We start from the raw sequence: 24028 nt of genomic DNA, 5'->3' as shown, positions 1-24028 counted from the left end.
ATTCCAGGTGGATTCTTTACCATCTGAGCCACCATTTGAACCACAGAACATAGAAAGTTACTATTTCCTCAGTTCTCTTGAGGATGTTACATAGCTGGTCTCATTCTAGATACCTATAGGAAAATATAATTCGTACATACAATGGATATGTTTGACACTGGAGCTTAATTCTTAAAGACTGAATTGGTGAGAGCACCACATTCTTGCTAACATTTGGTATTGCTTTAATTTTTTGTTTTAGCCAATTCTAGTGGGATGTTTTAGATAGATCTTTTATGAACAACACACAGCTGGATTTTGCTTTGTTATTGCAACCTGCCAACTTCTCTTTTAAAAACTGGAGCATGGAGACCATTCATGTTTATGGTAATTATGGATGTTTCGGGTACATTTCTGCCATATTGTCCTATACTTGTCTTTGTTGTTTTTCTGTGCTTTTTGCAGTTTTAATTCTTTTTTTTTTGTTTGGCTTCCTCCAATTTAAAGACATTTTTCAAATTTATAAAAGCTGAAAGAGTATACTGTATACCTTTGAACTAGTTACTACTTAATATTCACATTGACTTTTTTCTGTATATACTCCATGTGTTATCTTTTGAGTCTAAATGATTTGAAAGTAAAATGCAAATATCTTGACAATTATGCCTAAATGTTTCCTTAGCAAGTGTTTCTTCACAATAAAAACTTCTCATAAATAGCCGCAATAACAGCTTTACACCTAGGAAAGGGAATGCTTATTTAAAATATAATGTATAATGTCAATAAAATTTGACATCCACATTCAGATTTTCCCAACTGTTCACAAAATATCTTTTATAATCTCCCTATTCAGTCAGGGTTTCTGTTTCTTTTTACCCTATTTAGTTATTGTCACTGAAGTATACTACTGAATAATAATCCATTTCTTAAGTGATTATTTTCTCAATTATTTATCAGATGTAACTGCCAGTCAGAAAGTCATCTGATAAGCGAGAGTTAACTATTGCTGTTACTTGTTCAGTCACTAAGTCCTGTCTGACTCTTTGTGACCCTATGGACTGCAGCACGCCAGGATTCTCTGTCCTTCACTATGTCCCTGAGTTTGCTCAAACTCGTGTCCATTGAGTCATTGATACCTTAATCCAACCATCTTATCCTCTGGTGCCCCCTTTTCCTTTTGTTGTCAATTTTTCCCAGCATCAGGATCTTTTCTAGTGAGTCAGCTCTTTGCATCAGGTGGCTAAAGTATTGGAGCTTCAGCTTCAGCATCAGTCCTTTCAGTGAATATTCATTCAGGGTTGATTTCCTTTAGGACTGACTGGTTTGATCTTGCAGCCCAAGGGACTCTGAAGAGTCTTTTCCAGCACCACAGTTCGAAAGCATCGATTCTTTGGTGCTCAGCCTTCTTTATGGTTTAACTTTCATGTCCATACATGACTACTGGAAAAACCGTATCTTTGACACTGTTAACTTAGTTAAGATAATTCTTGTAAATGTTAAATAAATTTCACTTTCTTGGACTCTTGGAAGTGTCAAAGTATATCCTGTTACTCCTTTGCCCACCCCAAGTTTTGAAACACTGATTAAAAGTTCCCTTTTTAGCGTGTGAAAATGAAGCCAAACTATTACATTTATAAAAACTTTTAGATAGTATAGTCTCATGACAATTCTCTGGAATGTTCAGAATGTAGGTTAATCCAGATTAGGTTTGAATAACAGTTTTTTGATGTTACTGGTATATGCTACTGTACAGGTGTTCAGTTGAACAAACGTGTACTGCTGCTACTTGTTGGCAGTTGTTAGATGCTAGGGATATAGGTGAATAATGCACTGTCCCTGTTTTTTTGGTGCTTAATTCCAGTGGGAAGACAGTGCAGTTAGGAATCAGGATGCTGTTGGGAGTGACAGAGAAACACACTGTCAGCTGATTGCAGGTATTGGCCATACTTCCTTGAAGTATTAGGAGTTTGAGCCTTACTTCTGGGTTCTTCCCAAATTCCTGAAGTTACCTTTGTTTCTTTTGTTAAAACATTTTGAAATTCATCATAACAAAGTTTTATTGGAATTTGGTGTTATTTGGGTTACCGTATTATTGTATCTTTTGTTTGGCCTTGACTTGGTAGTTTCTCTTAAGAGTTAGTTATTCTTAATGTAAGTTAGTTATTCTTAATGTAAGAGAAAGTTATTCTTAATGTAAGTTAGTAGCTTTCAACATTTTTTTAGATAAGTGTTTTATTGGAACTTATTGGATGTTTCAACATTTCTCCTCCAATGAAGATCTCATTTTATTTTGATGAGGAATTTCCTGTAATATCAGTTACTTGGTGAAATGCTTGTTTGAATTGTTGAAGATCAGATGACCTCTTAAAAAAATTCTTAGCTTAGGTACTTCACCTTATTTAGTACCCTTTTAATTCCTTGTGATTGGGAGTGCTAAGGTAATGGTGGAAAAAATACCCCTGTACAGAACATTCCAGGTAGTGGTAACAGGAATAAAATTCTTGTTAGCTAGAGGAGGCCATTTACTATTTTAATCAAAGAACTTTCAACTTTGATTTTTTTAAAAGGCAGTTTGAGCTGTTTAATTGTTCTAGTGCCTGGAGAATCCCATGGATGGAGGAGCCTGGTGGGCTACAGTCCATGGGGTCGCTGAGAGTTGGAGACGACTCAGTGACTTCACTTTCACTTCACTTTGATGCATTGGAGAAGGAAATGGCAACCCACTCTAGTGTTCTTGCCTGGAGAATCCCAGGGACAGGGGAGCCTGGTGGGCTGCTGTCTGTGGGGTCTCACAGAGTCGGACACGACTGAAGCGACTTAGCAGCAGCAGCAGCAGCAGTGCTTATCTCACTTTACCAAAAGATCCCAGCTGTAATGGGATGTTCAGCTGGCATACCCTGAACCAATTTATATTCTCTGGTCTAAATATCTGTGGGACAAAGAAATGACCAGGGTCACAAAGGATTTTGTTGCAGTGACTTTTGGCCTGTAGTGATAGTTGTACAGCTTCATAAATACTAAAAGTCACTGAGTTTTACACTTAAGAAGGGTGTACCTCAGTAAAGTTATTTAAATTGTTTGAATAAATCGACAATATTTTGAAACAGACTTAACAAAGAAAGTGGTCAGTGTACCTTAATTCTATAGTTGCTACCAGTTATGATCTAGTTTAACCATTTGAGTGAGGTACATTATCTTGTATGGTGTTCCTTACAGACTTGAGAAAGAGTAAAATGCTCAAGGTTACTTAATCTAGTAATTTGTGTGACTTCCAAGCCTGACTGGTTTGATCAACCTGACTGGTTGACCTAATCATAATACTATACTACTTTATCTATCTGAAATACTTCTGTCAGGAGTACAGCCAAGTGTTAGCTGATAAGTCAAACAATGTCCACATTTGTGGTACGTAAGGCTGTGGTTTTGTAATGGACGGGGAATGAGGACAGGATATATGCAGGTGGGGCCCTTGAACTCCTGTGCCTAGTTCCTCTAGACCCATTTCACTTTATCTGCTTTATGTGTTAGGATTTAGTCACTGGTTTGGTTGGACTTGGTTTCTGTGGTTTAAAAACAAAGCAACACACTTGCCTTTGCTTGAGTTTTCCATTCTGATTTTACTAGCTGTTCTCATCAGCATGATGAGCTGGTCTGTAAGCTCTGCCAGTTTAGGTGTGTCCTTTGAGGAAGGTGAGGCACACAGTGCTGAGAAGCTGCCATTGATAGCACACTAGCACATCCTACGAAGAATAACTGAAGGCTGTAAAAATTACGCTTAAGAACTCAAGCTGCTGTTAAGTAGGGGTGTTTAGTATATTGTTAAGAAACAGTAAAATAATCATAGTTATTATGGACATCAAGTAAAGACTAATTGCTGTTTACATTGACGGACAGAAAATGAGAAAATGGAGATATGTTCAGTATGCTGTTGAGAAAATATGTCTTATGCAGGGTTGATGCAAAAAGCAAAATAGGAACTTCCGTAGTGGTCCAGTGGCTAAGACTCCATGCTCCCAATTCAGGGGGACTGGGTTCGATCCCTGGTCAGGGAACTGGATCCCACGTGCTGCATCTAAGCTCCAGTGCAGCCAAAACAAAACCAAACCAGGTGCCGTTTGGAAGAATGACAAGGCCGATTTGATCAAAGTGTAGGGATCAGAGTGGAATAAAGGCCTTGTATTTGTGATGATTGATGGTCTGTGAGCAGAAGATAATGAAGTTTGTTGTCGTTTAGTTGCTCAGTTGTGTCCTGCGCTTTGTGACTCCATGGACTGTAGCCAGCCATGCTCCTCTGTCCATGGGATTTCCCTGGCGAGAATAGTGGAGTGCTTTGCCATTTCCTTCTCTACGGGTTCTTCCTCTGGGCAGGTGGATTGTTTACTGCTGAGCCACCAGGGAAACCCAAGTGATACTGTTGTTTGATAGAGTTTAGCAGTATTCTGAAAGATTAAACATTTTGATCCAGTTTGGCATTAGTTTCATAAATAAGATAGTTCAGACAGGTAAATAGGGGTATGTCATTTCAGTGAAGTAGAGAAGAGGCAATTACTGATACACTAGTTGATAAAGATGCCTTAGAACTGCTTAGAACCTTAGAGACTTTTAAGTATAAACAGTAACCCTTAATCAGGTACCTGTTGTAAGTTGATGGCAGAGAATGTAAAGGAAGGCATAGATTTCAGGCCTTAAATCCTTAAATGGGTATAGGAAGGAGTTCATTAAAAGAATGGCTTAAAGGTTTTGAGCTCTGGAACACTTGAAAAATGCTGTTGGCTACTTGGAAAATTTCGGAAATCTCAAGTAAGATCGTTTTGGATGAACTCCATTATAGGTGTAACTATCTAATGGGCAGTTACTTGGAGGCTGAATCTCTAGAGAGACATAGTCTTTAGCTTTTGCTTTGAAGTTGAAGGTAATAATTGATGCCAGTAGGGCATAACACTTCTGTGGGAAGGGAGAACGTGCTTACGAATTACAATATTCTTTCAGAGGTGGGAGAAAGATGTGATGCCGCTGAGTATTTGAGGACAAGAGAGAACTAAGATGGTGTGGTATCTTAGAAACCAAGAGAAAAAGTTATACAATGTGTCACATGCCAGAGATAGGTGAAAAAATGAGGAGAACAAGAGAAATTTGACAGTTACTAGGAGTCAGTGATGGCACCCCACTCCAGTACTCTTGCCTGGAAAGTCCCATGGACGGAGGACCCTGGTGGGCTGCAGTCTATGGGATCGCTAAGAGTCGGACACGACTGAGCGACTTCACTTTCACTTTTCACTTTTGTACATTGGAGAAGGAAATGGCAGCCCCCTCCAGTGCTCTTGCCTGGAGAATCCCAGGGACAGGGGAGCCTGGTGGGCTGCCACCTATGGGGTCGCGTAGAGTCGGACACGACTGAAGCAACTTAGCAGCAGCCGGAGTCAGTGATGACTTGGGGGAATGGTATCTTTCCTTTTGTTGGAGTGTTAAGGTGGTGGAGACAAGACTGAAAGTCAAGGAGATGTTTGGTGAGGAAATGGAGGCAGTGAGTGTATTCTTTTTGAGAAAAGCAGCTTATGTAGTGACTGCTTGCGAGATAGAACATGTCGTTTCTAAGAGGACTGAGAAGGTAATTTTTCTAAGCCATTGTTTTTGGAAATTTGGATGTAGAGAACAGTTGAACAGGTTTTTGTGCACATTCTTGTGAGAACTAAAAGAATATGGAATATTTTCTCAGTGTAGCTGTTTGAGATTTCCTCGCTAAGGAGTTTTCTGTTTGGTTTGAATGAAAACTGAGCATGGTACATAAGTGACAGGTGTGTTAACATTTACATGGATTGCATGACTGTTTAGGTAGGTACATTCTCCAGGTAACTGGTATTTTTTAAAAAGTTGCTTATGGCATGAGCAAAACAGTAATAAACATGCCGGTAGAATAAAACAAATATGCTTTAAAGAAAAGAAAAAAATGTCAAGCAGTTCAAGACTGTGTATCCTGAGGTATATGAGGAAAGTTGAAAAACTGTAAGGAAAAGCTGTGGGTACGAAGTACTTAAAAAATTAGTGTTTATAATTTTGGCTTATGATAGAGCTGTTTTTAAATAACAATGAATATACTGAACCTTTTAAATCAATTGTAAAATGCTTATGTATTTGTAACAGTTGAGTGCCAAATGTTTAAATGATTTGTGAAAAATGAGAGTAACTTGAAATATTTTGTTATCTGTTTTCAGTAAGAATTGAAGTATGTAATTAATATAGATTTGTAATATAATATTGTAAATCAACTAAAATTCAATTAAAAAATAGAACTGAAGATTTGTAAAGTTTTGTCTGTTGAGGAAGTATGCTGCTGCTGCTGCTAAGTCACTTGAGTTGTGTCCGACTCTGTGCGACCCCATAGACGGCACCCCACCAGGCTCCCTCGTCCCTGGGATTCTCCAGGCAAGAACACTGGAGTGGGTTGCCATTTCCTTCTCCAATGCATGAAAGTGAAAAGTGAAAGGGAAGTCGCTCAGTCGTGTCTGACCGTCAGCGACCCCATGGACTGCAGCCTTCCAGGCTCCTCCGTCCTTGGGATTTGCTAGGCAAGAGTACTGGAGTGGGGTGCCATTGCCTTCGTTGTTGAGGAAGTATAGTGGGGATTTAATCACTTTGAGCAGTAATATCCAGTTTACTGTATGAGAGTGGTTAGCAGAGATGCCGCTTTGCCCAAAAACCAAAACAATAAATTAATGTGAGATAATGGGTTAAAGTTCATCCTAAAGGAGATCAATCCTGAGTGTTCATTGGAACGTGATGCTGAAGCTGAAACTCCAGTACTTTGGCCACCTCATGCAAAGAGTTGACTCATTGGAAAAGACTCTGATGCTGGGAGGGATTGGAGGCAGGAGGAGAAGGGGACGACAGAGGATGAGATGGCTGGATGGCATCACTGACCCAATGGACATGAGTTTGGGTAAACTTCGGGAGTTGGTGATGGACAGGGAGGCCTGGTGTGCTATGATTCATGGGGTCACAAAGAGTCGAACACAACTGAGCAACTGAACTGAATGGATTAAAACTTTTTAAGTGATTATGGGTTAAACTGGGTAATATTTTGAGTGCTGTTGAATAGGGAAATTTCCTGAAGTTCTTTTCACATCTTGAGGAGTTTGGAGGTTTTCCTGTGTTGGGTATTGTTACGGCTTTTCTGTTCTTGAAAATAAGAGGCAAGAATTAAACTGGCATTACAGTTTAAGACAATGTTTTGGCCTAGCGTTATCTTTGTAACTTGTTCTGGTCAATATGACTTGACTAAAACAAAGATTTGGTGTATTGAACTTGTATCCCCAAGAATGGTGAGGTAGGTTAGCCTACCCTTTCTCAGTGGGTCTCAGGAAGAGAAAATAACCCAAAGGAAGAAGGTGACTTTTCCTTGCTTATCCTCTTCGCTAGAAAGGCCTTGGGAATGAGCAACTAGTGAGAAGTTCATCTTTCTCCAGTGGAGGGTGGTGGCAAAATGGAAGTGAGGGTGTGAAGGCAAAAACTTTACAGAAATATGTCTCAGTCTTCATCACAGACTAAGACTACTGTTGGCATGTCTGTTGTGTTCCAATGGCTCTGAGACTTCACTAGATTCTCTTGAGAGGGTAGGTGGGGATAAATGCAGCTGAATGTGGTTGGGGAAGAGCCAAGTCAAACTAGGAGGTGGATAGGCGAATTTGAGATGGGACCATCCAGCCGGCAATTTATTATGACTTTTTAATACCCAGGAAATAGACCTTATTTTTTATTTTTCTGTGGGGGTTTTTTTTTTTTTGGTGCCTGATGTATGTTGATATCAGTGGCTCAGTGGATGCTTACAGGTAGGTAAGGTTGTCTCTTAATCTTTCAGGCTACCATAGAATGACCTGCAGAAAGCGAGGAAACACTTAAGGGCTTCTCACAAGAATGTTTAAGGTGGAAAGTGGTTGTCTTACCTCCTTTCCCCCTCAAGACAGTGAAACAATGCAGACGATTCTAAAACGAACAAGGAAACAGCCTGAAAGATCCTATTGTCCTTGGGTTCAGAAATATTTTTGGAACGTGGTCATACTGTGCTGCCCAGAAATCATGCAGATGTGTAAATGCTGCCACTTTGAGAAAGAAGCCAAGACAGGAAAGATAATATGATGAATTTATTTAGGAAAGCAAATTCCTGGGCATGCCCCGGATTTAGAATAGATTCAAACTAATTCCTCACATTTACCCATCACATGGTTAGAATAACTGATGTAGAATCAGGAAAAGTTAAATCATGTTTATTGTACTGTGTTTGCCAAGGAAGAGAAATACTGCATTCATTTTAGGAGGCAGTTATATCAAATAGGCTTGGAGCCAAAAACATGTTGGCACCTAAAGAATTTTCTTTCATATTCTTGTAATATACCTGATTTCTCAACTGACTAGGGTAATTGAGGTGCAATAATTATATTGCCACCTTGCTCTTACATAATAGTTTCTATTTTAATGTTCTGTGATAAAAAGCGTGATGTAGTCATTTCTCGTGGATTACAATGATGTAAAACAAATAAAAACAGTGGAAGGCTATTCACTAAACTGTTAACAGTAGTTATTTTGGGGTGGTGGAAGTGTAGGTGGTGGTTTTATTTTTTTCCACTTTTCATTTTTTTTTTTTTTTTTGGAACTTTGTATGACTGAATGACTATTATGGGTAAAATAATAAAGTGAAATTATGTTTTTTGTAGTTTTCTCACCTTTCACTTGGAAGCAACAGGATCAACGTTTTCATCTAAGGTTCTTTGAGGGCAGCAATTCTCAAACTTCATTGTGCATCAAGTCTTGTTTAAACATTTCTGATGCATCAGGTCTAGGGTGACCTTTAGAATGTGCATTTGTGACAAGTTCTTAGGTAGTGCTGATGCTGCCGGTCTGGATACCACACTTTGTGAGAACCACTGCTCCAGAGTAGTTGGTGTGATATCCTGGGTGCACATTAGAAATCTGCAGAGCTTGTTTTTTTTAAAAAATTGATGTATGATTTGTATATCATAAAATTCATTATTTTAAAGTATGGAGTTCAGTATTTTTAGAATATTCACAAAATTACGCGAGTATCAGTATTTCTAGAACATTTTCATCACCCCAAAAAGAAGGCCCCCCCATTCTCATGAGCAGTTTGCCCATTCTTTCCTGATCCCAACCACTAATATACTTTCTGTCTCTATGGATTTGCCTTTTCTGGACATTACATGTAAATGGGGTAATACAGTATACATATCTGGTCTTTTGTGACTGGCTTCTTTCACTTAACGGTTTCAGTGTTCATCCATGTTGTAGTTTTCATCAGAAATTTGTTCCTTTCAGTACTTGACTAATCATTGCATGGTTATATCACATTTTGTTTATCCATTCATCATTGGATTGTTTCTACTTTTTGGCTATTATAACTGATGCTCCTTATGGACATTCCATGTGTGAATTTTTGAGTAAATATATGTTTTCAGATCTCCTGAGTATGTACCTAGGATTGGAATTGCTTGGTCATATGGTAACTCTTTGTTTAAGTTTTTAAGAACTGCTTGGAGAACTTTTAAAACACAGTATTGCTGTCTTAACTATTTTGAGCCTGATGTAATAGGACCTGGTTTCATTTTTTAGAAATTGCTCAAGTGATTGCACTACGCAACTAGGGGTGGTGATGGATGGTGATCCACTCACTATTCCAGAGTCTTAAACTTTGTTTATTTGATGATGGGAAATTCCTGATGCTTCTGGAAGTATCACCACTTAAGAGTGGAGATTTAGACATGGTTGGAAAGCCACATTAGGTCATGAGTAAGCTGACAAACCTGGGTTGACTTTGTAGCGTTTTTGCAGAATGGAGTTTTTCTGGGCTCCTGCTTTACTTGTTTCACCATTCTGTTGGCTCCTTAGGCCCATTGTGCAACCACAGGATCAGAACAGGGCAGGAGATAATGGCATCGTTATCTAGTAATTGTTTTAAAATTTTGAAGTATAGTAGCTTTACAATGTTGTGTTAATTTCAACATAGTGATTCAGTATCTTTTCAGATTATATTTCATTATAGGTCGTTAGAAGATAATGGGTAGATAAGATTATGGGTAGATAGTAATTCCTTGTAGCCACGGCCTGTGAGGTGGTTAGAGGGTTTAGAATGTGGGTAGAAAGCAGACTCTAGATGTGTCACTGTTTATGTGGGTGGGCACTGATTCTGGGAGAGCAAGACCAGAGTATATAACGTAGGAAGAGGAGCAGAATCTGCTATAAGGTGAGCAAGGAAAAAAACGCGAGTGTCTGTTTAGCAAGAATTATTATGGGTTTATGAGAAAGCTGTTAATATTCTGATAAGTGGATGATTTATAGAAATTCTATTTTAATCTAGTTCCAGTGTTGTTAAACAACTCTTTACTAGTCCTTGTCTGTGGTGTAGTAACTCTCTACTGAAGGTAACATCCTGGTATTATTTCGGGAGTGCTTGTTTGAATACAATGTAAATAAAAAGTACAGTACTATAACTTGTAGATCTATTAAAATGCTGTATAGTATAGGGACCCCCTCCAACATCTCCTCTTTTTTAAAAAAGATTTTTATTTTTAAGAGTTTCTTTTTTCCCCATGCTGTGAGGTGTGTGGGATTTTAGTTCCCCGACCAGGGATGGAAATGCAGTCTCAACCACTGTACCGTCAGCGCAAAGTCTGAAACCCTCTCCCCTGCCCTTTTTTTTTTTTTCTCTTAGAGAAAAGACCTGAAAGGGTTAAGACTATAGCTAGGAGCTTTTCAAGGGATAGGAGGGCAAAGCATCATGAGGTGGCTGCTGAACTAAGATCTTAGTTAAAAGCCAGGGTTTAGAGCCGAGAAGTTAGCAGTGGAGCAGTGGGACAGATGTGTGGAAGCAGCTATTAGGCAATTAAATACTTTCTCTTGACTGACCTTAGATAACTACAAAGAGAAATATGACTATGCCAAATACTTCTTGATGTCCCATAATGTTCAGGGTTTCACCAGCACTCATCTTTTCTGTGGGCTGATTATGTGTACAGAATAGCAGATACATTGTGTGTGACGCCTCGGTGTAAGGGAGTTAACCTTGTCCACCAACTGCTCGAGGCCTGACCCTGCCCTCAGCAGCTGCGGAGAATAAAAAAGTACCAGCTTGGTCAGCTCCTGGCACGCACGGCACAAGCAGTTTAGCTGTGTGGAATTGGGTCTCACGTTGGAGTTCCTTGGCACTGTAGCTGCCTTACTCTTCCCTGAGTTGACGTTGTAGACTTCCCCTTGCTGGCTGCTTTGGGCCTTTCAAATTTGTTGAGGTCCTTAGTATAAATCAGTGCTATTCTCTGCAGAAATGAAAAGATGAATTTTCTCTGCAGGAAAAGGTTGAGAATAATGGATATTTTCTCGCTAGAAAAAGCAAGAACACATATTGGAGGTTAAGTAAAAATAATAAAACAGATCCGATTAGCAAAACATTACAATAGAGAGCTAAGGGAGCCTCTCTGGGTATCTGAAAGGCTGGGAAGTTAGGTGAGATTTGGACCCAGAACCAGATCTTTTGCATCAGAGGTGAGTTATTAAGGTTGCACTGACAGTAGTAATGCTGTCTTCAAGACAAGGAAGCTGACTTGGAATGTGTTGTTTATCTATAATTGATACATATTAACGCATAGCCTGTGGGATCTTAGTTCCCTGACCAGGGATCAAACCTGCACTCGTCTGCCCCCCTGCCGCCCCACCGCAGTGGAAGCACAGTCTTAACCACTGGACTGCCAGGGAAGTTCCTTTGTGAGCATTCTTGATGGAGGCTTGCTTCTGTTCTTAGTAGTTGAGCCCTTAGCTGATTACATAATTCATGTTGTGTGGGTGTATTATCTTCTATTTGGGGGGAAAAAAGACATTCATTTTGCTGTTTCTGGAATATAATTTTTTCTTGATGCAGTCAGTAGATGAAATACTCTGTGAACCTCCTGGTTTCAGAGGTATCTTCCAGTGCTGACACTTTGTGATACTGTCTTCAAGCCCTTGGTCTTTAACCAACATCTTCACAGTTCTCGGCATGTTATCAGCAAGTGTTCTGTAACTCCTCAGGATGACCAAATGTACCCTTGTTTTTCTTTTAGGGTTTATATGGTTTTTAGATAAATTTTTACCCAACTATTTTTTAAAATGTCTTTTTTATGTCTGATTATAGTTACCATCTTCTTATGGTGAATTTGTGCTATTGCTCATGTAAACTTTAATAGAAGTACAGGTAGCTGTTAACCATTTTGAGTTCATTCTGAAATTCTGGAATACTTGAAAATGCTGCTGAGATAACTTATCTACAAAAGGTTCTTGAAAATAACAGTTAATAAACCATTTTCTAAAAATGACCCATTACAGAGAAAATCTTTGTACTTTAATCAAGTTGGTTTATTCTGTTTTACTTTCTTTATATTGGAAGTAATTTTAGACCATTCTTGGACTTTAGATAATCTAGGAGCTTTATGTGGTATTTTGCTGATTTTGTTTTTAAAGATTTTGTTTATGCGGTATTTGCTGGTTTTGTTTTTGTTTTACAGATGTAGTAGCATTTCTTATCCCTGTTAAAATCTATCACATTTTTAATTCACTTTGAATGAGGTGAAGTAAATATGGTTTTTAAAATTTAGTTGTATGGATTGAAATAACTTGGTGCTCCCTGCCACTTGAGAACCTGAGATATGTATGTTTGAGTTTCTACTGCATTATTTTTAGAATCTCTTGCTCTTGTCTGTTTCTATTCTAAGAATTCTCTTGGAACCTGTTGCATGGTAGTAGTCCTTGGGGGTAGAGAGTGATAGAGGGGATGGAACACAAGTGTAAACTGAATTCCTGTGGTCTGGCAACTGGGTGCTTATTGGAGAAGTACTGTCATTTACTACACAGAGCTCTTTTTCCAGAAAAGGAAACAGAATTTCCCCATGTGAGAGTATGCTGAAGGTGTTGATTTTTACATCTAATTTCCATGCCTTATTCATTTTCATAATTCATTGGTGGTAATTTTTAAGGATGTTGGTAGTGATTTTGGTAACTTAAACTTTTTACCTTGCTTTAAGAATGCACTGACTCCAGAACCTTTATGTAAAATACAAGAAAATTTGTCTGTTGAATCATATATCCTGTTAACTTGGCATTTTCTGAGCTCTGTTTTCTTTTCCCAGAGGATTCCATTATATTTAAATATTGTTGTTTGGAAATAACCATTTTTCTCTTTTAATTAAGATTTACTGCTCCAGGTTATTCATAAACTATTGCTGCCAAAGACCTTTGGCATAAATATTGCAAATGGTTATTTCCAAACAACAATATTTAAACATAAAGTAAGCAGTGTACTTTTCATGTTTTACAAAGCAGTTATTTTGGTTTAGCTATGGAGCAGAAGCCTAATCACCTACTCATTGTTGAATGTGGATTAAGAATTGATGATTGGAATGGAGATAGAAGATGGCGTTAGTGGTGAAGAACTCTTCTGCCTATGAAGAAGATATAAGAGACTGTGGATTTGATTCCTGGGTAGGGAAGATCCCCTGGAGGAGGGCATGCAGTCCACTCCAGTATTCTTGCCTGGAGAATCCCCTGGTCAGAGGAGCCAGCAAGCTACAGTCCATAGGGTCACAAAGAGTCGGACACGACTGAAGCGACTTAGCACACACACATGGAGATAGAAAGTCTTAATGTTTATGTTTTGAGACAGTGAATTAGTAAATTTTTTATAGTTTGAAACATAAGGAGCTTATGGTTAATCTGATTGACAAGTGAGAATTTGGATATATTACATCAAAATGTTTGGTTGTTGTAATAGCAAGGCTATTAAGACTAAAAGTCTTTTGTAAATCAAAAAACTCAGTCTTAATCCATTCAATTTAGCTTATTTCTGTACTTGCAGATTTTCATCACCAGATGGCACTGCTGTAAGAAGAAAGTTTCATTTTGTTATTTTTAATATACCTAGTTTATTTTCATAGAGGGCACTAAGGGATAAATAGTTAAAGATAAGTGAGAAAAGGATCACATTATTCAATTAAAAGAATAACTGTTCTGAAATCTGTGGATAAACAAAAGATTTTTAAAAAAGGTTTTACCCTTGGAATACCCACTCAGCCAGGCAGATTTTGGTTGGATGCTTAACTTTAGATATTTAGCATAGAATTATGGAGTGAAGAATTACAGGGTATTAATGCTGAAAGTGATTTTAGAAATAAGTAATCTCTTTACTTCAGAAATACTAGCATGTTTCACATGTGTATGATGCCTGATAGTTAAAGTATTTGTATGTATGTTTTCAAAGCTGCGAATACTAAACTCAAAGAAAGCTTTTAAGATAATCATGACACAACAACCTTGTTTATATAATACAACCAAAAGAATAAACCCAAACCAACAAAATCTTCAAACCTTTTATCTCAAAAAAGGATGCAAAGTGTGTTATTCGTACTGACAGTGAGAGATTCAAATAGAGAAAAAAGTTTTAAACCATAATAGACACACATATGTTCTCATTAATTGGTTGTTTGCTATTAGAGTGCAGTAACATGCCTGTAGCTTAAGCATTCCAGTTGACAGAGGACATATTAAGAAAATAAATGATGTTAGGACACCTAGTTCAGTACTTTAGCTTTTTTAGCTAAAATCGTTTTCAGGGACATAATTTTCCTTGTGATGCCTGAAATGGTATCCTGAGTTATGATGTCTCCTCTCTTTAAATTTAAGATACTCAGGTCCAAAAGATAACTAGAAATGCTTGTTTAATGTCATTTCATTAACCTGAGATGTGTAAGATTTATCAATAAGGGTACATTGTTTCACATCATGGGAGTGTTTGCTTTGGGGTCTCCATAACTGATTGTTTTAGAAAACAATTTATGTATTGTTCTTTTTTGGAATCATTGACTCTTATGATTTGGTCTTTCTTAGGTTATTCTTAATTTTTACAGTTGGAATATACATGTATATATAGTGACTCACATTATTGTACAGTATAAATGAATACAACATTGTAAAGCAATTATTCACCAATAAAAAAAGATACCAGCTTCTATCACATGTCATTTCAACACATTTGTCAAGTGTCTCTTCTATTGACACCTACAGAGTAGTAAAGGGAGCAAAACAAAATGAGTTTCTGGTCTTGTTTATGATTTAAGTCTGGGAAGGCAAGTTAAATATAGAAGAAATAGAGAATTTATAAGCTGAAATATGAATTGCATGTATATAGTTTAGAATTCAGAGGAAAGTCGGTAGATAAAAGGCATTAGGAAATAAAATCCTAGTATTCTGTAGGCTGTTTTGGAATATTTTAAATGGACTTAGATAGAAACTCAAGGGCAGTTTAGGTTATCTGCTGTAAACTTCTGGTCAACTCTTGCCGGTTTTCCTGTTGGATAGTTTTCTATTGCTTCTTGTTTCATAGTATTTCTTTCTTTTTTCTTGGCTGTACTGAGTGGTTTGTGATATCTTAATTCCCCTACCAGGGATTGAGCGTAGGCCCTCAGCAGTGAAAGCTGAGTCCTAACCATGGGACTGGTGGGCATTTCTCATAGTGTTTCTTCCTTCCCTCCTTTCTCTTTAATTGAAATATAGTTGATTTACAATGTTAGTTTCTGGTGTACAGTGAAGTGATTCAGTTTTACTTATTATATTCCTAATATTTTCTCCATTATGGTTTATTATAGAATATGGAATATAGTTCCCTGTGCTGTACAGTAGGACCTTGTTGTTTATCCATCTTAGTGTTTAATAAAATCCAAATACTACTACTTGTCAGATGTATGTTGATAAAAAAATTTCCCAGTTTATGGCTTGTATTTTTACAGGGCCAGCTGCCTTTTTATGAACAGAAGTTTTTAATTTTAGTTATTAATCTTTGGGACTTCTCGGGTGGTACAGTGGTTAGGACTCCACGTTTCCACTGCACAGGGCATGGGTTTGATCCCTGGCTGGGGAACTAAGATCCTGTATGCCACATGGTGAGGCCAAAGAAAAAGTTATTAATCGTTGCAATTTTAAAACCTTTTGACTCTTAAGAAAATAATTACTCTCATGAGATAAAAATTCCTTTCTTGGGGTAAAAAAAATTAGCCTTATTTTCTTCTGAAATCAATAGTTTTGCTCTCTGTGTGTTCTTAGAGTACCTGTAAAGTAACTTTTATAATGTATGGTTTAGGAAAAGACATTTTAAAACCTATACTCAACCAGTTCTTTCAGCCTCTTTGAAAGTCCATCTTTTCCTGACCACATGCATCTTGTTGGAAATCATATTTCTGGGCTTTCTCTTCTGATCCATTGCATGGATTGTCTATCCCTGTACCAGTTGTGTACTGTGGTAAATACTGTAGCTTATAATCCTTGATACCTAGATGGTCAGTCTTGTGCCTTGTTGTTTTAAGAAGCATCTTAGCTGTTGACTATTCCCTGTGTCATTTTAGAATCACCTTGTCAGGTTTGAGAACAAAACCCTTGTTAGACTTTTGTTGGAAATTCAGTTGAATCTAGTTGAGGAAGAATGATCACTTTTACTGAGTGAACCATTTAAAATAGGAGTTAGAGCACTTTTTTCCAAGGACCAGATAGTAAACATTTTCTGCTTTGCCTGTGTTATAACTTAACTATTCACTACTGCCATTGTAGTGAAAAAGCAGCCATAGACAACTTATGTAGAAATTTTTTTTGTTAGCTGATATTTAGGTGTAACCCTTGTACGTTTACTTTCATTTTGTATCTAAAATTTTGCTGAACTTACTAATTATAATAATGTATCTGAAGATTCTTTATATTTTTTATTAAAGTATAGTTGGTTTACAGTGTTTCAGGTGTTTACACTTTTCTTTGGGAACTGTGGTTTTTTTTATTTTTTAAATTTATTTTTGGCTGTGCTGGGTCATCGCTGCACGTGGGTTTTCTCTAGTTCTGGCGAGTGGGGACTACTTTCTAGTTGCTCTGCATGGGTTTCTCTCTTGTGGAACAAGGGCTCTAGGGTGAGTGTACTCAATAGTTGTGGCTCCTGGGCTCCAGAGCACCAGCCTCAGTAGTTGCGGCACACGGGCCTAGTTGCTGCATGGCACGTGGGATGTAACTGGACGAGTGATTGAACTCGTGTTTACTATTGAATCTCCGGGGAAGTTCTTGACCAAAAGAATACTAAGGAAATGGTTTCCAACTGGATATTCTTGTTTTACTGCTACCTTTTTGTAGAAATGCTTTGTCACTAAAATGGATTCTTAAAAACTTTTAACATGTTCCCTAAGCATGAAATAATATGACCATTCTACATTATTTTGCCATATATATTGCCACTCTACATTTTCAGCTTTTCATTTAATTTGATAAAGCTTTTTATGTGTAGTTATTGGAATTGGATTTGTTTTGCTGTTTTCTCTCTTTTTAATATTTATTTACTTATTCGGCTGGCTGGATCTTACTTGTGGTATGTGGGATCTTTCGTTATGGTGCACAGACTCTAATTGCAGTGCAAGGGCTTAGTTGCCCTGCAGCAAATGGAATCTTCCCGGACCAGGGATCAAACCGGGGCAGCAGAGAGAGAACTCTGTGAGTTGGGTTTTTAAAAAGAGGACCTTGAGAAGGCTGATAATGAGTTTCTAGACTTCCGTGAGCAGATGGATATGATTCAGTCTAAACGAGATAGGTTGGATCAGGAAATAGGTTGGATCAGTTAGGGCATTGTAGTATTCTTTTGCTTGGACATCTCATTCATTGAATCATCTTTTAAGTGGCAGACAGTTAAATCTCAGTTTACATTTTCAATCTAGTAGGCTAAAACATTAAAAATTTAAATCAAGTACATTATTATTATTATTTTGTACTTCTCCAGGGAGTGTTTTATTTTTGTTTTTTAAAATTGAAGACTAGTTGATTTAAAATCCTGTGTTTCAGGTGTACGGCAAAGTGATTCAGTTATATATAAATTTTTCCTGGTGATATTCCATTACAGGTTACTATAAGATACTGAATATAGTTTCCTGCTATACAGTAAATCCTTGTTACTTAGCTGTTTTAATTACAGTGATGAGTATCTGTTAATTCCAGATTCCTAGTTTATCTTCTCCCAGCTTCCCACTTGGTAACTGTATGTTTCTATGTCTGTTTCTGTTTTGTAAAGAAGTTCATTTTTTTTTCTTTTTTTAGATTCTACAGATAGATGATGTTTGTCTTTGGCCTACTTCACTCAGTATGATCTCTGTGTTACTACAAGGGGCAATATTTTATTCTTTTTCATGGCTGAGTAATGTTCCATTGAAGCACATAATTTTCTGTGTGCTGCATTTAGGCCAGTTGAGTCAAGCAGATATTTGTAGGCCATAGATGATTAGTCTGTTTCTGGTTCATGCTCCTTAAGTGTGGTTCAGAGGGGAAGATGCATGTGTTTTCCAGTTAATTATATTCACCTAACAGCAGACTTGTAAAAAATATTTTAATTTTAATATAGAATCTTTATTTATTTTTGGCCATGCTGGGTCTTCGTTGCTATGCTTGGGCTTTCGCTAGTTGCAGCAAGCAGGGTCTACTCTACAGTTGTAGAGCATGGGCTTCTTGTTGCAGTGGCTTCTCTTGTAGATCATGAGTTCTAGGAGCTTGGGCTTCAGTAGTTGAGCCTTGGCAGGCGCAATTGGTTGTGGTGCTTAGTTACCTTAAAGCATGTGGGATCCTCCTGGACCAGGGATCCAACCAGCCATTGGACCATCAGGGAAGTCCTGCAGCAGACTATTTTAACACTACAATTAGTTGATTGAGTTTATACCATGTCAGCAGATCTTGAAAACAATGTTTCTTCAGAAAGAACATAGGTAGTATGTTGATTAAATACCATGTGTAAGTTTATTGAGGGTCAGCATTTTTTCCTAATAGTTCCTTTGGGAACAAGCAGGTACCTTTTGTTCTTAAGGAAGCATAGAGCCTGTTAAAACAGTGTGTGAATTATAGGATTTTGTTTAATGACTGAATTAGCAGTTACAGTCTGCATTTTTCCTGGAAAGGAATACCCTTAAGCTTTAAATACATTTTAGAGCTCTACTAAATTCTTAGAGCAGAGTTTTTCGCCTGGACATCCATCAGCATTGAACAGGTGGAGTGGGTTGTTCCTGGATGGGTTTTGACGGGAGAGGGAGCGAAGATGAGATGTAATTCTCTTGACATTTCAGGCAGAAATTTCTGTGGATATGCCTTTTTCTGAGGGGAGGGGCCATAGTTTTTATCAGTTTGTCTAAGTGCTTAATGACCCAAAAGATTGAGTCACCATATTATATTAGAGTGAAACACATGTTTAATGACAGACATGAAAGTGTTATTTTTACCTTTAATGAGGTTGTGAATCTGGCATCTGAGATTGTAATAAACTGGAGAGAAAACATTCTTTAGGAAGGGATGTTTTCAAATATGTATTGAAGCTTAAAGTGTATGAGAAAGGCACCAGAGTTAGCAGCTCTTCACCTAGTGACATCATGTATGACTTAAGTGGACTCTTGTTTAAAATTCAAGTTCTTTTTATTTTGTGGGATGTTTCAGCAAAGGATCTATTCACCTTAACTCACTTCTGCTTTAATTACTGAGTTGAGGTGTGACATTCTAATTACTTTCATGGTAACATGTGGATCATCAGTATCATTTTTTAATTCTTTTTCATGACTTCTTTCGGCTTCCTCTCCTATTCGTAGTGGTTAAAACCTTTGCCATTGTCTTTTGTTCCACCACCCCCCACTCATCTAGTATGTATTCTCTGCAGGTGTTTTGTCTCTTTTACTAAAAAAGTGAAGATTGATAAAACCAACTCTGTTGACTGTCTTTCCTAATCTTCAAATCTTCTTCCTAATCTTCGAATCTTTGAACCTTCTTCCTAATCTTTGAATCTTTGAATCTTCCTAATCTTCGAATCTGTTGCACCTGCCCTTTTATTCATTCTGTTGGCCTGCGGAGAGGGCACCCTCTTCTTGTCCAAGGGAGTCTTTTCCCTTTATTGCTATTTCAGTTTAATGCCTCTCAGTTACCTCCTCTTTGGCTTATAGATAGGCCTCTTTTATTCAGTTAATATGTATTTGGAAGAATAAAAGTGACAGGATGGATGTAATCACTGTCCTCATGGTGCTTACAGTGTATTAGGATTGCTCAGTGTACCTCATCCTTATAAAATTCTACTTTGTTCTGTATCTCCTTCTGGTTACTACTTCTTGCAAGTATGATTAGTTTACTGTCCCTCTCCCTCGTTCATCTTGGCTTTTTCCACTCCAGGGTTTCTAAGCTCTGTTGGCAGTGGTCACTAGTGACCTCCTAGTTGCAGAGTTCCAGTGGACCTTCGATTCACGCAGTGATTTTTAAAATTCTTGAAATATTAAAGGGTTTACTTTGTTATTTTAAATGTTCATGTTGTTTGCTATTTTTCTGAGTGTATATGACTGTCAGGAAAAGTTAGGGAGATGGTGCTAAGGTGGGCTGCAAATTACGGTGTCTCTAGCCACAGGTCTTGTTTGTTGGAGACTACAACAGTGTCTACAGTTGGGTGTTGCGTAGCTTGTTTACATAAATAAGAGTTCTGTCACCTCCATCCTTGATGTTGGGCTACTGTTTTGCTAGTATAGGTTATGAAGGCAAGAGTTACTCACTGGTTTGATTTGTATGCTCTGTACCCTAGGAAATAAGCAATTGGAGCTCACTGTGTTGCATCTCATTGGTCTGTAGAACCTTTTCAAGTTTTATTTCTGATTCTTAAAATGGGGATTATGCCAGATTCTATAGTGTTGAGGATTACAGTGAGTAATTTAAATAAAATATTTAGCTTGTTGTTCAGCATGTAATAACTTTAAATAAAAAGTTGCTGTCACTATATAAACATTACAGTTGAGCCATATTACCTTTTATGGGGAACAGTAATTGGTTTTTTTCCCTCACTGTTATTTATGTTTCTGTGTACCCACCACTGATTATACTTTATCATATATACAAATTCACTTCTTAAGATGGTCAGAAACATTTTCTTGGAGGCATCTCTTTGGTATCCCTCTATATTCCTGCTCTGATTCGATCTGATTGCTCTATAGGCCTCCTGTAGTCAAGATGTCATCTTGATAATTTTTCACTGTCATCTGAGGGAGCCACCTCTCCTGTCTCCTGTGTTAGACCTCCTTCTTATCCCCTAGTTTTTGGCAATCACTGATCTACTTTCTCTAATTTTGTCTTTTCTAAAATGTCATAAAAATGGAATCATACAGTATGCAGCTTTTTAAATCTGGCTGCTTTCATTTAGTATAATGTGTTTGAGATTCATTCATGTTCAACAGTTGGTTCCTTTTTATTGCTAATTAATAGCTGTATGGATATGCTACACATACTCACTCTTTGAAGTACATTTAGCATATTTCCAATTTGGGGGACGGTGAATAAAGGTACTGTGACTTTTCAGATTATTTTTGAGAAAAGTGGCCTGTGGCCATCCCAAGTTACAAGGGAGGCTGAAAAATTGAATATTTAGCTTTTCACCCTCTTTGCAAGAGGACTGCGAGAGAAAAAATATGTTGTAAAGGGATTTCGGTAGGTAATTCATGGTGTCAGTTGCAAATGGCCTTTTCTTAGAATGCTGTTTCAGAGATTTTGTTTGTTCCAGGAGCTTCCTGAGTATGAGGTCCACAACCTGTTTCTGTCTTCACATTGATTGGAATCTTTGCTGAGTATAGGATTCTAGATTGGAAATTGTGCTCTTAAGGCATTGTTGCACTGTTTTTTAAATTGGGGTAAAGTATACAGAATTTACCATTTTAACCATTTTTTAAGTGTACATTTTGTACATTTTATGTTAAGTACATTCACATGGTATTGTGGCCATCCATCTTCACAACTTTTTACGTTTCTTCCTCAACAAAAATTCCATACCCATTAAACAATAGCTCCCCATTTCCCCAAGCTCCCAACCTCTGGTAACTATTATTCAACTTTGCCTATGAATTGGACTACTCCAAGTAACTCATATAAGTAGAGCCATAGGATATTTGTCCTTTTGTGGCTGACTAATTTTGCTTAGCATAATGTCCTCAAGGTTCATTCATGTTTGTTGCATGTGTCAGAAATTCCTCCCTTTTTAAGGCCGAATAATATTCCATTTTATGTTTATATTCCTTGTGTACTTAATATTTTATCTGTAGTTAGAAACCTGGGTTGCTTCCACTTCTGAGCTGTTGTTAGCTGTTTTTAGCTATGGACATGGGTGTACGAATATCTCTTTGAGACCCTGCTTTTAATTTCTTTGGTTTATACTCAGAAGTGGAATTACTGAATGGGATGGTTTTATAGGAACATGATACTGTTTTCCATAGCGGCTGCACCATTTTATATTCTTAACAGTGGTATTCAGGATTCTAATTTTTCTGTATCTTCTCTAAAACTTATATTCTGTTTAAATATATTTTTTTTATCATAGTAGCCATGCTATTCAGTGTGAAGTGGTGTTTTGTTGTTGTAATTGTGTTTTGATGGCATATTGAATTATGTGCCTGGCACTTGCTATTGAGTAAGTGTTGAGTAAATAAAGGAAAATTACAGTTGTTTTTGTCTCACTGGAAGATTTGTCATTTATAAGTGGTTTTTGCCTTAAGGTATAGCTTGTCCTAGACATCACATTTTGAATTGGATTATTGGCAGTAAAGTCTCCGCTGGACATAATATTGCCTTTGGGTTCAGATACCAACTGCAAATGGAAAGAGGCAGTTAAAACTACATATGTTAATAGTAGTAACTATATACACTTGTCCCTTGGCATCTTGCACAGGGTTGGTTCTAGGACCTCCCTCAGATAACAGAATTTTGTGCATGCTTGTCTCCCTTACAGAAATCGCATAGTTGGGACTTCTCTGGTGGTCTAGTGTTTGACTGTATGCTTTCACTGCAGAGGACGTGGGTTTGATCCCTGGTCAGGGAACTAAGATCCCCCATGCCAAAAAAACAAAAAAAAGGGCAAATAATATTTCTTGAATATAACCTACACGCATCCTGCTGTATACTTTAAGTCATTTCTGGATTACTTATAATACCTAGTACAATGTAAATGCTATGTAAATAGTTGCCATAGTGTGGCAAACTTGAAGTTTTGCGTTTTGGATCTTCCTGAAAAAAATGTTTTTCTAATATTTTCTATTTGTGGTTGGTTGACTCTCTGGATGCAGAGGGCTAACTTTATAGTGGTAAACTAATTGCTGGTTAAAATTGAGATATTTTATATTTTTGTTTAGAATTGCTGTAATCACCATTGAGAATAGTGTTTGCTGTGGGTTTGTTGTATATGGCCTTTACTATGTTGAGGTATGTTCCTTCTGCGTCTACTTTCTAGGGAGCTTTTATCTTAAACAAATGTTGCATTTTGTAAAAAGCTTTCTCTGAATCTATGGAGATGATCATATAGCTTTTATCTTTCAATTTGCTAATATGGTGTATCACATTGATTTGTTATGTTGAAGAATCCTTGCATCCCTGGGGTAAAGCCCACTTGATCATGATGTGTGACCTTTTTAATGTGTTGTATTCTGTTTGCTAGAATTTTGTTGAGGATTTTTGCATCTATGTTTATCAGTGATACTGTCCTGTAATTTTCTTTTTTGTGGCATCTTTGTCTGGGTTTTAGTATCAGAGTGATGGTGGCTTCATAGAATGAGTTTGGGAGTTTTCCTCCTGCAATTCTTTGGAAGAATTTGAGCAGGATAGGTGTTAGCTATTGTCTAAACTTTTGATAGAATTCGCCTGTGAAGCCATTGGCCCTGGGCTTTTGTTTGTTGGAAGACTTTTGATTACAGTTTTGATTTCCATGCTTGTGATTGGTTTATTCGTATTTTCTATTTCTTCCTGGTTCAGTTTTGAAAGATTATATTATTCTAAGAATTTGTCTAATGAGATGAACCTGGAGCCTATTACATAGAGTGAAGTAAGTCAGAAAGAAAAACATATGTATATTAATGCATATATATGGAATCTAGAAAGGTGATACTGGTGCTCCCATTTGCAGGGCAGCAGTGGAGATGCAGACATAGAGAATGGACTTACAGATATGGAGGTGAGG

General features: G+C 37.5%; 1 protein-coding gene across 1 annotated transcript in view; it reads left to right on the top strand.

Annotated features, from left to right (window-relative positions):
• The window catches only part of UBAP2 (ubiquitin associated protein 2), a 114013-nt gene that overhangs the window by 6918 nt on the left and 83067 nt on the right, over positions 1-24028 (top strand). The window lies entirely within an intron of this gene.

The sequence above is a fragment of the Budorcas taxicolor genome, chromosome 8 (assembly GCF_023091745.1).
Source record: "Budorcas taxicolor isolate Tak-1 chromosome 8, Takin1.1, whole genome shotgun sequence".
NCBI classification, from domain to species: Eukaryota; Metazoa; Chordata; class Mammalia; order Artiodactyla; family Bovidae; genus Budorcas; species Budorcas taxicolor.
Note: the sequence above shows the minus strand (reverse complement) of the source record. Positions and strands in the feature narration are given on the sequence as shown.